The following is a 17,139-nucleotide window of genomic DNA, read 5'->3' on the forward strand; positions in this document are numbered from 1 at the left end:
CGAATCGCTACCAAATCTGCAACTTTATATACGTTATCAATCTTGCGTTTTGAATCATATTGTTTCTTGTGTGCTTCCTGGGCTTTAGTAATTTCCCGTTTGGCAGAAGCTCTCATCGACTGTCTCTCTTCATCGAATTTATCGCATACTTCCTCCTGTAACAACTTAAGAATCTGATTCTCTGGCCCATTGTTCATTTGAACACCCAGCATTAGTTCAAATGGTGATCTTTTTCTGGATACATTGACATGAGAGTTAATAGCTCTTTGCACATTTGGCACATACTTAAACCATTTAACCGGTTCATCCGCAGACAGCTTGGAAATAATCGTAATGATAGATCTGTTTACACGTTCGATCTGACCGTTGCCTCTTGGAACGCCCGTTGTTGTCCAAACATGGTGAATTCCGTTCGACTTAATATATTCCTCGAAATCTTTAGCTATAAACGCAGATCCTCTGTCACTGATAATTCGAACAGCGTTACCAAATATAGCAGACCACTCTTTTAACTTTCGTAGTACTTCCTCGCAACTTGTTGTTTTTGTTGGATATAACCAAACAAATTTCGTGAAGGCGTCGACCATAGCAAATATATACTTATATTGCTTTGATGTTGCATCTAAAGGCCCAAGATGATCCACATGTATCGTTTCTAAAGGTCTATCTCCTTTGTCTATCCCCTGCATCAATCCTTCCTTTTTGCCAAACTTTTTGTTATAAATTATGCATTTAACGCAGTTATTTATAATTCGGGCAACTTTTGACTCAAAATGCGGTATCCAATAAGACTGCTGAACTGCATGCATTGTCTTTTGCATCGCATAGTGACCAACATTGTGGGCTTCAACAATGATCTCTTTTTCCATTTGTTTCGGGACAACCAAAAGTTCATTACCGCCAACCGTTTTGTATAAAAGACCGCCTTTTAATTTAAAATCTTCATAGGGTTGATTTTGCAACAATTCAATCAGAGCCTTTGACATTGTATCCTCTTGCTGTGCTTTTTTAAATAGTGCCGACGTTTCCGATCGTATAATCATTATTCCTTGTGGATAGCGATTGAGACAATCCACATGTTTAAGTCTCTCTCCAGCTCTATGTTCCACATCGAAGTTAAAATCCTGCAAATAGACAATCCATAGCGCCACCTCTCTAGGAACATCCTTCTTGTTTATTGTCTACTTGAAGGCTGCGCAATCAGTAACAACTTTAAACTTGATGCCCAAAACGTATTGTCTAAACTTTATGCAGGCAAGGTATACTGCTTTCACTTCCAAAATGTAGCTAGACTGTCGAGCCTCAGTTTCCAAAGACTTTTTGCTCCAAAACCACACTGGATGCAACTGGCCATCCTTCCATTGCAAAAATGCTGCTCCAAATCCCATTTTTGACGCGTCTGTGTGAATTTCTGTGTTGGCATTGCGATCATACAGTTTCAGAACTGGTTCGACAGTGAGAGCTCTTTTTAATTCTTCAAATGCCTTGAGTGCAACCGCATCCATCCTGAAATCAACGTCTTCACGCAAAAGATCAGTCAATGGTCGAGCAATAATTGAATACCCCTTAATAAACTTGCGAAAAAATCCAGTTAAGCCCAGAAATCCTTGAATTGCCTTTATATTTTCTGGTACTTTAAACTTTCTGACAGCTTTGGTCTTCTCTTGTCCTGGCTTAATTTGTCCATCGTAGATCGTATGGCCCAAAAAATCAACAGTGGTTTTTAGAAAGTGACACTTCTTCCATTTAATTTTAAGTCCAAACGCTGCTGCTGTGTCAAAAATTTTCTTCATCTTATGGAGACATTCTTCTGCTGTCGTTGCATGGATTATAATATCATCCATATACAGATCCAGCACGTCAGCATTTAACAACGGTTGAAAAACATTTGTTACATATCGGATAAATACTGCAGGTGAATTACAGAATCCAAATGGAGCTTTGTTGAATTCGAATAATCCCTCCTTTGTCACAAATGCTGTGTATTTTTTACTTGTTTCTTCAATCGGCACGTGAAAAAATCCGTTCTCTAAGTCCATGACTGTAAAAAACTTTGCGGCCTGCAGCTTCTCTATGACATCGTCAATTATCGGAACCGGAAACCCATCCTTCATTACCATACTGTTTAGCTTTCGAAAATCCACGCAGATTCTATAGCAGCCATCTTTCTTTTTCACCACAACGACTCGACTGGCAAAATTGGATGACGATCGGCGAACGATTTCAGCATTGAGCCATTCGTCGACTTGTTGCTTCACTGCTGCAGCTTCAATAGCCGGCAGACGACTTGGTGCTTGGCGAAACGGCAAGATAACACCATCTGGGACAATCTGTAGACTAACTGCATCAGTTGATTCTGCTACTAGCCCTGCAGCATTCTGGGTTCTCTCTTCAACGTTTTGGTATTCAACGGCCTTGTAGTCGTTGATCATTGCTCGCACATCATTTTCGAAATCTGAGGGTACATCTATATCAGAATCGGTTTCTGTTACATTAAAAATACTTAACTGATTATCCTCAGAAGTTTTATCCCCAGCCGAGTACAACATCATACGGCACATCTTCGTTTGCGACCACAACAAATTTTTGGACTGTCTGGACGTCGTCCACCTTGACCTCAGCTTGAAAAGTACCAAGCGGATGAGTAACTTTTCCGCCTAGACCAACCAAATTCTTGACAGCTTTCTGCAGACTTTTAACTCCAATCTTCTCTACAGCGCTTCTGGACACCAAAGACACATCCGCTCCTGTGTCAACCAAAGCGTTAATGTTGCAACCTTTTATGTCCACTTCCTTTATGCGTTTTGAATTTTATACTACCCCAATGTTTGCAGTCTCCAATGGCTTCGAATTATACACTGCACCAATATTCGCATTCTTTGGACAGTTCTTTGAGATATGACCCTCACCATTGCAGCGAAAACATTTTGTTGTTACATTGCATTCCTTTCTAAGATGCTCGCTCGATCCGCAAGTAAAACAACGAGGTTTTTTCTCGTAGTTTGTCTGGCTAACTTTCTTCAGACCTTGTGGCACATCGATCTTTGCCATTTCCATTGCGTGCTGATAGATTTCATATTTTTCTCTTAGCTCTCTGAATGACTGGGCGCAATATAAGTTGATCTTTAAGTCGTTCTTCATGTTCAAACCGTCTACTATATAGCGCAGTACCGATTTCATATCTATATTGCCTTCTGCTGCGATTGACTTCATATGAAACATGTACTCCCGAAAGGTTTCCTCTTTCTGCATCTTACGCTCACGTAAGCTTCTGATGTATATTAGCGCTACATACGTCGTCCATGCCAAATTCGTTTTCCAACTGGACACGAAGATCATCATAACTGCGTACTGGAGTTGAATCTAAAAATAACTTTGCAACTTTAGTCATTTTAGATCGTGCCTGAACATATTTTTGCTTCATAGTTAGTCCATAGGCCTCAGCATTCAGTGCAAAATTATTGAACCACATCTCCACAGGCATACTTTGTCCATCATAGTCGGGTACCACTTTAGCAAAATCGTCTGCTTAAATGCCTGAGTCACCCTATTTCACTTCGTCAGCTTCTATTTTCAGCGTCAGCAACTCAAATTTTTCAACATCGTGTTGTTCTCTTCTTCCATATTGTTCTCTTTCGTGTTCTCTTCTCGTTTTTCGACCAAATCCAGCATCAACGCTTCGCGTACTTCTCTGGCTCTTGTTATGCATCCAACTTCTTGCTTCTCTTCTTGTATTTCAATTTCGTCAGCTTTTTCCAAGGTCTCGTTTTGTCGCGACATTTCGGCGACCGCGCGTTTTTTGTCAGTGTTTTTTGTCGGAGTACGCTTCGTTTTCGTCATAACCGATTTTGTTCAACAACAACAACTCTTTTAATTTTACAACTGTTCTCGGGAATTTTCCAATAGCAACTTACAACTTTAAATGATTTTTACCAACTTTTAAAAACCATTTCACAATTTATTATTGTCTTTATATTAACCGATAGCACGAGGTCCAAATGTAATGGAATGTAATGGATTTATTTGTATAAAAACAAATAGAGAGTTTTAATGCTATATCAGTTTACAAAAACAAATTAGTTCAATAGGGTTCAGAAATTAGGCTTAATTAAATACAACGTTTTAAAGCGACCTGATTCTTCTACTTATTTTGCCCACGACTTTCGGCTTCACTCGCAGACAACTTTCCACCGACGATGCTTCTTCTCGACTCTCTCCAACTTTTCTGCCTCTTCTCTTATTCGCCAGGGCTACAAAAAACGACCAGCAACCCAGCACACATCTTACATACATAACCATTGGTAATATTATTGATTTGTATATTGTTAGTTTGTTTTTAGTCGATAAATGAGACTTTCGATTTATAAAAGGATATAGTATACGAACAGTCTTGTTGATTTTATCAATTGTGTTACTTATATGTTCATTAAATAATAGTTTATTGTCTAAATTTAATCCTAGATATTTAACAGATTTTTCCCAAGGGATTTTGATGCCGTTAATTTCGAGATCTGCGTTTGGTAGGAAACATGGCTTTCGCTTTTTAGTAAAAAATAAAGATTTAGTTTTATTAGCATTTAGCTTAATTTTCCATCTATGAAAATAATCGAAGGTGGTGTTTAGAGAGCGTTGCAAATCATTGTGAATTTCCGAATATTAAGCTCCAGAAGAATAGAGGATCGTATCATCGGCAAAAATTAACGAATTACATCTATCGGTCATGGGAAAATCAGAGGTGTAGATGTTGTACAAGATGGGCCCGAGGACCGAGCCTTGAGGGACACCAGCGCTGATGGATTTTTTGGTAGATTTGGTTTCATTTAGGTATACGTAAAAATGTCTGTTAGTCAGAAAACTTCTTATTATGTGGATTAGGTAAGTAGGAGTGTTAAAAGTGCTTAGTTTGTGGATCAGACCATCATGCCAAACTGTATCAAAAGCAGCTTCAACGTCCAAGGTTACCAAACCAACGGATTGCTTTTCGGATAACTTTGCTTTGACGAAGTTAGTCAACTTATCTAATGGAAAAATGCAGCTATAGAATTCTCTGAATCCATATTGTATTGGTGGTAGGATATTTTGTTCATCGAGGTGAGCGTTAAGTCTGATTTTGATCAGACGTTCAAAAATTTTAGAAAGGTCACACAGGAGGCTAATCGGACGATAGCTCATGGGAGAATTTGGTGGTTTACCTGGCTTTGGAATTGGAATGATCTTGGCAGTTTTCCAAGCAAGAGGAAAGTAACCTATTTTTAAGCAATTATTAAAAAGCACCATTGCACTTGGTGGTAAATTTTTTAGACAAATGTTGGGTAAACAGTCTAACCCTGGAGATTTTTTATTTTTAAGTGACTTAATAACAGAGAGTATATCACTAGTTGTAAAAGGGGAGTCATATGTAAAGTCCTGGGTTGTAAGTTCAAAGAGTGAATTATGAACTAACTCTGTTGTAGCGTCATTTGAGTAAGCTTCCGTTAAGCGATGTTTAGATTCAAATATCTCAGAGAGAATGTTTGCCTTTTCAGAATTGGTTGTGTAAGTTTTACCTTGGTGGCTGAAACAGGGAATATACGGCTTCTTGTTTTTAATTACTCTAGTGAAATTCCAAAACGGCTTTGAGTTATAGCTCATCTTTGACAATTTGTTACTCCAAACTAAATTATTGTGATTAAAGAGCTCCTGCTTAATTATTCTGTTTAAATAATTTGTTCTAGCTTTATATTTATTTATTTATTTATTTATACTGTGATTGGGCAGTGATTTTAAATTAAAGCCAATCTTCTTACTAGCTATAGCTACTAGGCCTTAAGCTAACAAATGGACTAATTGATTTTTGTTTAAATCTACTTAAATATTTATTTACAGTAGTTGTTCTTATATATTAATAATTTTATTACCTTTATTATTTACATATAATTCAAGTCATTTTTTGTATCTTTCAAATTTATGGGGGGGGTTTTATATTTTGTGGTATATGTTGGTTGCTTTTAAAAATTTGATTAGTGCAGTGATATTTTTGTTGGAAGGGTAAGCTATGGTTTCGTAGCGGTTTGGGTGCAGGAATTGTGTTCTTGCTCGATTAAGATCTCTGCATTCTGCGATTATATGGTTAATTGTTAGGGTGGTGTTACAAGAATGGCACATTGGTATGGGGTCTCTGTTTAGTATGTAACTATGTGTGAGTGCCGAGTGTCCCAGGCGAATTCTTGCAAATTTTATAAGGTCTACTCTATTATTAACTGAGGAGTATTCGCTTATTGAGAGTTTTGTGGAGTTGGCTCTTCTATAGTGTGGGGAGGATTGTTGCCATAGCTCGTCCCTGTACTGTTTGAAGAGTTTTGTTAGGAGTTTTTGTGTGTCTTTTGTATTGTAGTTGTTCTTAAATGTCAAGGGGTAGAGAAGAGCTTGGCGTGCTGCTCTGTCCGCTGTTTCATTTCCCGCTATGTTGGTGTGTCCTGGTACCCATATTAGTATTAATTTTGGATATTTGTAGGATATGATGTCTCGAATTGTGGAACAGTAGTAGTTGTGGTTGTTAATGTTTTCGATCGACTTTAGAGCTGAGAGTGAGTCTGTGCAGATTGCATGATGTCGGTTTGATTGTTTTGCCAGTAAGCATGCGTCTAAAATAGCTGAGATTTCAGCAGTGAAGATTGAGCTGTGGTTGGGTAATTGGGAATATTTTATGATTTCCGTTTCGGTGGTTATGCTGTAAGAGGTACCAGAGTCTGACTTAGAACCGTCAGTATATATGAACTTGAATTCTTTCATTACGTCTTTTAGTTCAATGAATTTTTTCAGGAATACTGTTGGGTGTGTGTTTGGTTTAGTAGTTTTATGTAAAGACATGTTTAATGCATTAGGGTTAAACAACCAAGGGGGGAATCTGAGTTTCCTAGATGGGATCGGGTGGACATTTATACTATGTAGTGAACAAATGTTTAAAATCCTATGTAGTAAGGAGGGTACTTTAGGTTTGGTTTTTGAGATTTTGATTTTTTGTAAGATGGGGTAAATTGGTGAGTGTGACGCCTTTGCTATTAAAGTGAGTTTTTGCTGTCATGAATTGAGTTCTTATTTCGATTGGCATCAATTCTGCTTCGTATAGTAGATTTTTAATGGGGGAAGTTCGATACGCTCCTAAGGCGAATCTTAGTGCAGCGTGATAACAAGTTTTGAGTCTGACCAGAATTGATGGAGGGCTGTTTCCGTAGAAGGGTAGGCAATAATCTATCTTTGACATAAGAAGTGCTTTGAACGTGAGAATTAGGGTTTTGGTGTCACAATTGTATCTTTGGTTTGATAACCATTTGATAATGTTGAGCCTTGTATTCAACTGCATAGTGAGGTTTTCAATGTGTTTATTCCACCTGTAGTTATTTGTTATCGTAAGCCCAAAAATTTTGAGCGTGTTGGACTGGTTGAGAGGGAAGTTGTGTGATCCAGTGTGGATGGAGCAGTTTCTTTTACGGCATACGTGAAGGTGATTGCATTTCGGGACTGAAAGCTTAGCCCCAGAGAGTATTTGCACCATTTTTCAATATCTACGAATAAAGGGTTAATGTTTGGTGTTGCCGAGTTTTTCCTTAACTTTTTTACGATCGTGAAGTCGTCTGCATAAGAGAAAAAGGTGAATTCCTTGTGGATGGATACCGTATGACAAAGTCTATTGTATGCGATTAAGAAAAGGATGACTGATAAGGGAGATCCTTGAGGGATTCCATTATGTAAGGTTTTACTTTCTGAGGTTGAATTGTTTACTTGCACTTTTATTTTCCTGTTCGTTAGAAAGTTTTTTATGTAGTTCAGGATTTTTGGGCCAACCTTCCATTTGTGTAGTTCGTCTATCACCGTGTGGATTCCTATTTTATCATAGGCTTTTTCAAAGTCGAGGCTTATGATTGACATATGATTTTTTTTTTTGATAAGGCCGAAGAAATCTGATAGTCTAACACTGCTAGGCAGTCAGATATCGACTTGCCTTTTCGGAAGCCAAGTTGGCGATTGTCGATTAGCTTGTTGTTGTTAGCAAGCCACCACAACCGGTTTGAAATGATCTTGTCTAACACTTTGGACAAGCATGGATTAAGAGAAATCGGTCGATATGAGTTTATGGACGTCTTGTTGCCTTGTGGTTTTAGGATGGGAATTATCTTGCTGGTTCTAAATTGTTGGGGTATGTGTTGTATGAGGATATTGTTGTACAAGTTTAAGAGTCTTTTAGTGACAGAAATATTTATGTTTTTTAACATAGGGTATGAGATGCGATCTAGTCCTGGGGTTTGACCTTTTAGGCTGTTTAGAGCGGATTTTAGTTCAATAAGAGTGATAGGTACCTCTAGGAGAAGTGCATTGTTGGATGGTTCATAATTAATAACTGCAGCCAATGCTCTGGCTTTATTTCTTTGAAATGCTGGGCTAAAGTTGTGGTCGGATGATGCTGTTGACCAGTGGGTGGCAAATGCACGAGAAATGTCGCATTTGTCCACAATGTTAAGATTGGGGTCAGTAGGAGATGATATACAATGTATATCATGACGTAGCCGTCTGCCGCAGAAGGTGTTTATTCTTGACCAGATTTTGGAGACAGGGGAGTGTGAATTAATTTCTGATGTAAATGTATGTATAGAGGATCGTTTTGATTGTTTGATCTCGCGTCTTAAAAGAGCTTTTGTTTTTTTTAAACTTCATAATGTTCTCAGGGCTAATGCATCTTCTGAGTTGGTACCAAGCTTGGTTTTAATTGTTCTAGTGTTTTGTTCCACCAGGGAACTGTTTTTTTTATTGATAGAGATGGCCTGGTCTGTGCTATGGACATATTTGCGCTTTGTCTGGTGATTTTCGTTATGTTTGCTAGTTCTTGGTTTATGTTGGTACCTATCTGTCTTTCTAGGTGGAATTTGTCTGTTAGTTCGTTAAATAGTTTCCAGTTAGCTGAATCAACTAAAAATCTCGGTTGCGTATATTGGGGTGTTGCGTTATTCTCAAAAAGTGTAATATGAATGGGGAAGTGGTCGCTGCCAAATAGGTCTGTGTCTGTTTTCCATTTGGTGTGTGTTGTGAGGTTAGGGGTACTGATAGTCAGGTCTACATGGGTGAAGGTTGAGTGCGTTGAGAAGTGGGTGGGTGATCCGTCGTTTAAAATGATAAGGTTTGACTGAGTCACGTATCTCGACAGAGTGTTCCCTTTAGCGTTATTAGACGGGGAACCCCAGGTGTTATGCCAGCTGTTAAAATCGCCAGTGATGATGGTGTGGTCTCTTGGATTCCCTAACATGTTTCTAAGGTTATGGATTCCAAAGTGTTTGTTGGGTGGGATATAAGAGGAGATAAGTTTAATCTTTACTTTAGTGTGTATGAATGCTCCGACTGCGTCAAAGTCCTTATTAAGGTCTATCTGTTGGAAATTAATAGAATTATGAATGAGGAGAGCTACTCCGCCGTAGGAGTTGGATGAAGAGTTTGCGTGAATTATCGAATAATTCAGTGGTATGCGAATATTGTTTAGTGAGTGAATATGAGTTTCTTGCAGGCTGATAATTTTGGGCCTGTATTCTTTGATTAAAAGTTGGAGGTGGTCATAATTGTTGATATAGCCGTTACAATTCCATTGGATTATTTTTAGCATTATTGAAAGTGGAAGTTGGGGAAGTTAAAGGTACTTGAGTTGATTAGATCGAATCGGAGGGTTTAACTTTTTTTGTCGGAGGCTTAAATGAATTCTTTAGGGTGTTATTACTTTTTGAGAATACCTTAATCTTTAACTCTTCAGCGATATTGGCAGATGTAGTTGTATGAATAGTTTTAGTTGGTTGAGGTTTTGATGAGGGTATTGCTGGGGTGGATGTATCCATGTCTTCATAGGTGGTCTGCTTACGTTGGGGTGTGGAGGGTACGTTGGTTGGGTTGTGTTGGTTTTTTTTGTTTGTTATAGCTGCGTAGGATGAGTTGCCTGCGATATGTCGTTCGTTGTAAATATTGCGAGCTGACTTTATGTCGGTTTTCTCCAGGATCCGTAGAATTTCCTTCTCCTTGATGTAAGTAGGGCATCTGCGTACTACAGTTGTATGGTGGTAATTTGCTACGCCGTCTTCCTTGCAGTTGATGCAGCAGTTAATGTTTTGACAGGCTGTCGGTTCTTCAGGGTCAATGTGATCGTTGTATGGGTAGCTGCAGGTTAGGCAGAGTTGTATTCTGTTGCATGAATTAGTGGTGTGTCCTAGTCTTCCGCATTTGCGGCAACGTATTGGGAGTGGGATATATGGGCGAACATTTGTCTTCTGGTATCCAATGTTTATTTCGGTGGGGAGGTTGGGTGTCGAGAACGTAAGGATGATGAGTCCGGTTTCTACGAGTGAGTCGTTGTGTTTTTTTAAGATTTTCTTAACTTCGCACACGTTTTGTGGTTGTAGTTCGGTGGCTATGTCCTCTTCGCTGATTTCTCTCAGATTGTTCGAGTAAATTACCCCTTTGGAGTTGTTCAGTGTTCCATGTTCAGAGACTTCAACTTCAATTAAATTATTGAGCGAGCCGAGCGTTATCAAATTCATTGCTTGTGAAAGTGTTTTAGTTTTGACAAGAATAGAGCCGTTTCGTAGGGTTTTACACTAACTAATCTCACCATTGCAAATGTTGTCTATGACTTTTTTAATTAAGAAAGGTGAAACATTTGCGAGAGTATCGCTACTATTTTTTCTTGTTATAATGAGAAATTTAGGTCCAGCTGAGATGTTTTTTAATTGTTTTGTTTTGTCAACGGTAAATTGGTTTTGGAGTGATGCTGTGTTTCGGTCGGGCGGTTGCCCCATGGTTGTTGTTGTTTGGCTATTCACTTTGTAAAGTTTGTAACTGTTACCGTTATGAGTTTTGTAGTTTGTTGTTGGTAGATTCAATTTTTGTTTCGTTTAGATTTTGCTTTTTGCTTTACGCTTGCGGTTTTGCTGTAGGCTCGACTGTTTGCTATGAATGCAGAACTGAGACTGCTTTATAGATTGGCTGCCTAGTTCTAATCCATTGCCTTTGAGCGGTATTTCTGGAAGCAATGATTTCTTTTATTCTACCTGGGAGTTTTCGGTTATGGAGTTTGACTTGTTTTCTTGGGGTGCTGTTTTCGATTGCTTGGACAATCATCTGTGTAATGTTATTGCTCATAGTTTCAATCATTTCACAATTTGGGTTTAAGGTTTTACAAAGATCCAATTCGGGTGTGATTGTTTCAGTGAGAGTACGTTTGAACTTTTTCCAGTTTGACCTAGAATATTGTAGATATGTTTCGACAAACTCAGCGTTTGTGGCTGTAGCTAATTTGCAGATAATCGGCATATGATCAGAAGAGAGGTCATTATATACTATTGGATGAGAGAGTTTCCTGGGTTGGTTCATCAGAACAAGATCAAGAGTGGATGGTTTTCCTTTATAGCTTGATGGTATATAAGTAGGATCATTTGGGTAGAGTATAGTAAATTTTCCTAATGTTGAGAGGTCATAAAGGGTATTGCCGAAAGAGTTTGCTCTAGAGCAATTCCAAATTTTATTTCTGCAATTAAGGTCACCACCTACAATGTAATGTCCACTTATACGAGAAATTTTAAGTAGATCTGCTTTAAACATATCTTTAGTGTGTTGAGGCACATTCTGTGTATTACATTGAGTTTAAAGGCATTTAGCCAAAGGGCCAGGAAAATAGACTGCATATATTTTGAAGGATGTTCGGGAGTCTATATTAACTTTGATTCCAATATTTTCAACTAGGTGTGTATCGATGTTTTCGATCTGTAAGTGCTTGATGGATTTTTTAACTATTATTGCAACACCTCCCCCTCTACCTTCGGGTCGATCATTTCTATACACTACGTAATTTGGAATATAGAATCTTCTATTTTGCGTCAGCCATGTTTCACTGACAAGGCATATATGGATATGATTTTGGTTTAAGAAATCGAATAATTCTAAACGTTTAATGTTAACGGCACGCGCATTCCATGCCATAATATTAAGGAAGTTTAGCAAACTATTTGTACACATATTTTAACGCTAGCTGAGTGATAATATTAAATTGGTCCATTTTGGTTTTGCAACCTTCAAGTTTGCAGATGAGCTCCCTAGTAAGAGCAGTAATTTCTTCAAGAGTGAAAAGGTTAGCATTTGCAGGTTGATTGAGTCCGTTTGTAATAACCTGGCTGTAGCTGGGATATGTGATTTGCGGTACACTATAATTCGTGATAGGTAATGCATTTGCTCTTGCCGTAGAGTGGGGGGCATTATTATATGACTTATGAACATTACTTGGATTGTTTTTACCTTGCCTTGATCTCTTAAGCAAAAGTGACTGGTAAGAGAGACGGCAAGGGCAGCTGATATCAGTGGAGCGGTGAATTCCATTGCAATTTGCGCACTTCACTGCCTCCTTGTCTGGGCATTTGGAGGTATCGTGTGAGCCAGCGCAGTGTACACAAGATGTGTCAATTCCGCATTGCTTGGCGCCATGTCCATAGAGTTGGCAATTGTAACATTGCGTTAATTTATTTGACTTTTTTTTGAATTCCCAACGAACTTTGGTGTGGCTTATGTAACAGTAATCTTCACGTAGCTGTTTCAAGGTTATGCTTCTGGGAGAGAAATAAACTATGTACAGGATCAGTTTATATCCGTTTCTAGTAGTTTTTTCGATAAGCTTTACGTCAGTACAAGCGAGGCCAGATTTACAAGCATGGATTTAATTTCTTCGCAGGGTAGTTTGTCCAGTCCAGAGAGCACTGCCTTATAGGGCTTGGTATGTTTTGTCTCATAGGAAAAGAATTCACATTTTTGTTCCTTTAGTTTCTTGCATGTAAGATTAAAGCCAGTTTCCGATTTAAGGTATATTTTATGTCCAATTGAGATCGTTTTAAGATGTTTGTTTGATGACAGTTATTGGTGGTAATTTTACTGTAGCCACGGGCTCAGTAACATTTTCAAGAGGGCTGGTAATAATTTCGTCTTGTATAGTCTGTAGTGGACGAAAGTAATTTGTGTGATTGTTTGTTGAACAATTTTTCGAAGAACTGCTTCTAGTGCGAGGCATTTGGCTGGTGCATTAGCACCGCCAGACGAGAATCTACGACGTTTTATTGTTGTTTTTTGGTCTCTGCTAAGCAAGAACAGTGATCGGGCGTGCTATTTTTAGCGCAAGAACCATACGGTTTAACGAAGAGGGAGAAAGATGATAGTCGATTGACTATGATTTCGTGTCGACCGCACACGTTGAGTGTAAGCAATAGACTCCAAAAACATTAAACTCACTTAAGTGCAGTTTGTGCGAATTCGTGCTTGTATGTAATTTCATACATACCAATCTTGTGCAAAAGACACCTAACCTGAAAGGCAGGTTTTGCCAAAACATACCGGCTTTGACAAAGAGATTCGCAAAAGTGTGTACAGACGAATAAAAACCAACTAAGTGTTTTTTCTACATCAGATATTTGCTGCATCCCGTACAAATTCGTGTTTAACCGGGAAACATCTTGTGCATTTTTTATGCAGCGTGCCAGCATTTGAAACTGTATTTTCTGTATGTATGTGTCTGTGTGTTTAAATCATAAAGTGCACATACACATACACAAGTATCCCGGAGCGAACAACTTGTTCAATGACAAGTTCTTAAGAACGATTGGTATCGATTGGCGACGGAAACTAATAGAACTAATTCTGTTAGTATTTTTCTTTTCTAAAGTTCTAAAGTTCTAAAGAACTACAGCGGCTACTATTTCTTTGGTAGCGATGGCAAACGAGTTCACCTTATCGTTTGGAGACATCCTTAAGGATGCCCACCACATTCCCGAGTACAGAGGAGACAACTCAAGGGCTCTATCATCATTTATTCGTGAAGTGGAGATAATATTTTCACTATTACCTCCTACATCTACTGCAGGAGTGTACGTCTTTCGACGTGTCATCCTCAACAAAATCCAAGGCGCAGCTCTACATGTTGTAAGAACCATCGAGAATGCCGAGCCGTCGTGGGACGACATCAAGACGACTCTTATTCGGAATTTTGGATTTTTTATAATCAACTTTACCAAGAAGCGTTCATGCTAAGTAACAAAAACGATATTACAGAATATTTTAAATCTTTAAGAAATATAATGTCTAAAATTAATGAAAAATATGAATATGATAGTGTAATTCTGAGTTTAGTCCCAAAAATGTTGAAGAAGCTATGTTAAGAACATTCTTGAAAAATATCGATGTAAATTTTGCTTCAGTCATAATTAATAGAAATGTTAAAAATTTAAGAGAAGCTTTCAATTTATTAGAAACTGAAGGTCTTGTTAGAACTCAAAATATTAAACAAAAATTTTCACAATGTAACGAAAAATCGAACAAAACGGAAAATCAAAACTATTAATACCAAAAAAAAGCTTCTGCTCTCTGACGTGACGGTCGTGTTTTTGCATAGCTCCTGAGTTTTTATTAATATTTATTGTTTTCTCTCAGTTTTTAATTTTCGCTGGTGTTGTTTGCTTGACACGCTTGTGTTTTATTTCCATAATTTGCCAAATTAAATAGTTTTAACAGTTTTTCTGTTTCGTGTTTAGTGTTTGGTGCATTTAATTTTTTTTCTTTTTATTTTTTTTCTCTCTCGTCATTGCTTCTGCAGTTGCTCACCTCATCGCCCCCATCATACCATCAGTGCTAGTGGCTTTGTTGTTCTCTCTGCTTTGTGCTTGTGCTCAGCTTCTCTCCTGCGTAATCACTTTTGTAAGGCCGCCTCTCAAAGCTCGGCTTATAACTGTTCTTCAACTCTCTCTTGTGCTGTGCACTCTAGCTGTTCTCTTTGTTTTATTTGTAATTATTGATTTCTTATCGATAATTATCTTTGTGCTGTGTATTTAAATTTTTCTATTTATTCTTTAATATATAAATTTATTTATTTTCTTTTTGCCTTGTGTTTTTTTTTGGCTTTATAATGGCTTGTTGTCTACCTACTTGCAAGCAGTATATATCAGTATAGAGCAATATCTTGTTGGCTTTGCGATAAACTTATTCATGTGCTGGCCTCAATGGCCGCGACTACGACAAATTTTCTGGTTTGTCTGTGTCTAAGCCTGAGCTTGGCTTAATGCGCTGGACTTGCCCATCTTGTGCCAGCCAGCAGCTTGATTCTAGCCGTATGTATAGGGATCTTCGTTTAAAGTTTCTTTCTTTAAACAAACTGGCGTACATTTATTGTCGCAATTTAAGTTTGTTCCACCTTCTGAGAAGTTGCCCAAGATATGTACCCTTGAGTTGCCTCGTAAGCAGTCGCCAGAACTCTGTATTACATCGTCTCCCATTTTACTTTCGCCTACACCATCTTCTTGTCCCTCTTTATGCTCTTCTTTTCAGATTGAAGTACCCATTACAAGCCTTGGTATACCTCATTCTATCCCTCACGGGAACTCTGATCAATTACAGGATCATGCTAGCTCTCAATCACTTGCGGATCCCAATGCTCCTCCGCCTTCACTAACTGTAGTGCCTCATCGCAAACAATTATTTATCTCTAGGCTTGCTCCTGATACTTCTGAGTCATCTGTGGCAGCTTACATTAGTAATATATGCCCTGCTAAAGTTTTAATTCAAAAGTTTAAGTTTTCTAGACCTCGCGAAATCTCCTCTTTTAAAATTACAGTACCCAATGAGTATTTCTCAGCTATGGTTGACCCTAATTTTTGGCCAGAGGGCCTAGTTGTACACGAGTTTGCGCCCAATAAGCGCTCCCGTCAGTTGCCTGTCCACCTTCCTAATTTATCTTCTGCTTCAAAAAACTAATAACGTCTAGTCTTTGCATTCATTATCAAAATGTAAGAGGACTTCTTACCAAGCTCTCGAACCTGTTCTGTGATAGCCAAACCTTTTCGGCTGACATATTAGCTTTCTCTGAAACTTGGCTTAACTCCTATGTTTTGGATAATGAAATTCTTTCTAATAACTTTATTTCTTATAGGCTTGATCGTGTTGGTCGTCGTGGCGGTGGAGTACTCATTGCTGTTAACTCGAATCTGTGTTCAAGTGTTGTGCCGATTGATCTGCCCTTAGGTGTTGAGTTTATTTGCGTCGAAATTACATGTTCCAACTTTAGCTGATACATTTCTTGTTCATATATTCCTCCAGCTTCTGATATAATGACGTATATGCACCATGCTGATGTTTTGCAAATTATTTTTAATCGTCTTAAAGATCGCGATTTCCTTATAGTTTTAGGTGATTTCAACTTGCCTAATATTTCTTGGCTTGTTAATGATAATCTATCTTTCTTAATTCCTTTTTGTTCATATATTCTTATACATTTCTTGTTCATATATTCATTCAGCTTCTGATATAACAACGTATATGCACCATGCTGATGCTTTGCAAACTATTTTTAATCGTCTTAAAGATCGCGATTTCTTTATAGTTTTAGGTGATTTCAACTTGCCTAATATTTCTTGGCTTGTTGATGATAATCTATCTTTCTTAATTCCTTCATCTCAACATGTTTTTCTTGATAGCCTACTTGAATGTCCGCTATATCAGTTGAATTCTTTCCTTAACTCTTCTAAAAGAATCCTTGATCTTGTTTTTGTCTCTGATCACTGTTAGTGCTGTATCCCGAACACAGCCCCTAGTGAAACCTGAAGATCCTTATCACCCTACCATTGAAGTGACTATTTCTTACAATTCCGTTACTAATTCATTAACAACTCAAATTCTCATCGTAGATGTTTTCGTAAAACAAATTTCAATCTTCTTAATAGCCTTATTTTCTCTTATGATTGGTCATTTCTATTTGAGTGCTGCGATATAGATCGTGCAGTGAAGTTTTTCTATTCTGCTCTTAATTCTCTAATTGATAAATGCGTTCCTTATGTGAATGTCTATACCGTCTCCAGCGCGCCAGTCTGGTTCACACGTAGGCTCTCTAATCTCCGTAACATTAAATCGAGATATTTTAAAGGATTAAAAAAAACTGGTTCGCGACTTGACTATGCAAATTAATGTATAGCCAAATCTCAATTTTGTCTTTTAAACACTCAATGCTACAATAATTATATCATTCGCTGTAAGGTTGAATTTTATAAGAACCCCAAAAGATATTACAACTTTGTTAATTCCAAAAGACGCTCTAATGTACTACCC

Source organism: Drosophila willistoni, unplaced genomic scaffold, assembly GCF_018902025.1.
Source record: "Drosophila willistoni isolate 14030-0811.24 unplaced genomic scaffold, UCI_dwil_1.1 Seg183, whole genome shotgun sequence".
Lineage (NCBI taxonomy): Eukaryota > Metazoa > Arthropoda > Insecta > Diptera > Drosophilidae > Drosophila > Drosophila willistoni.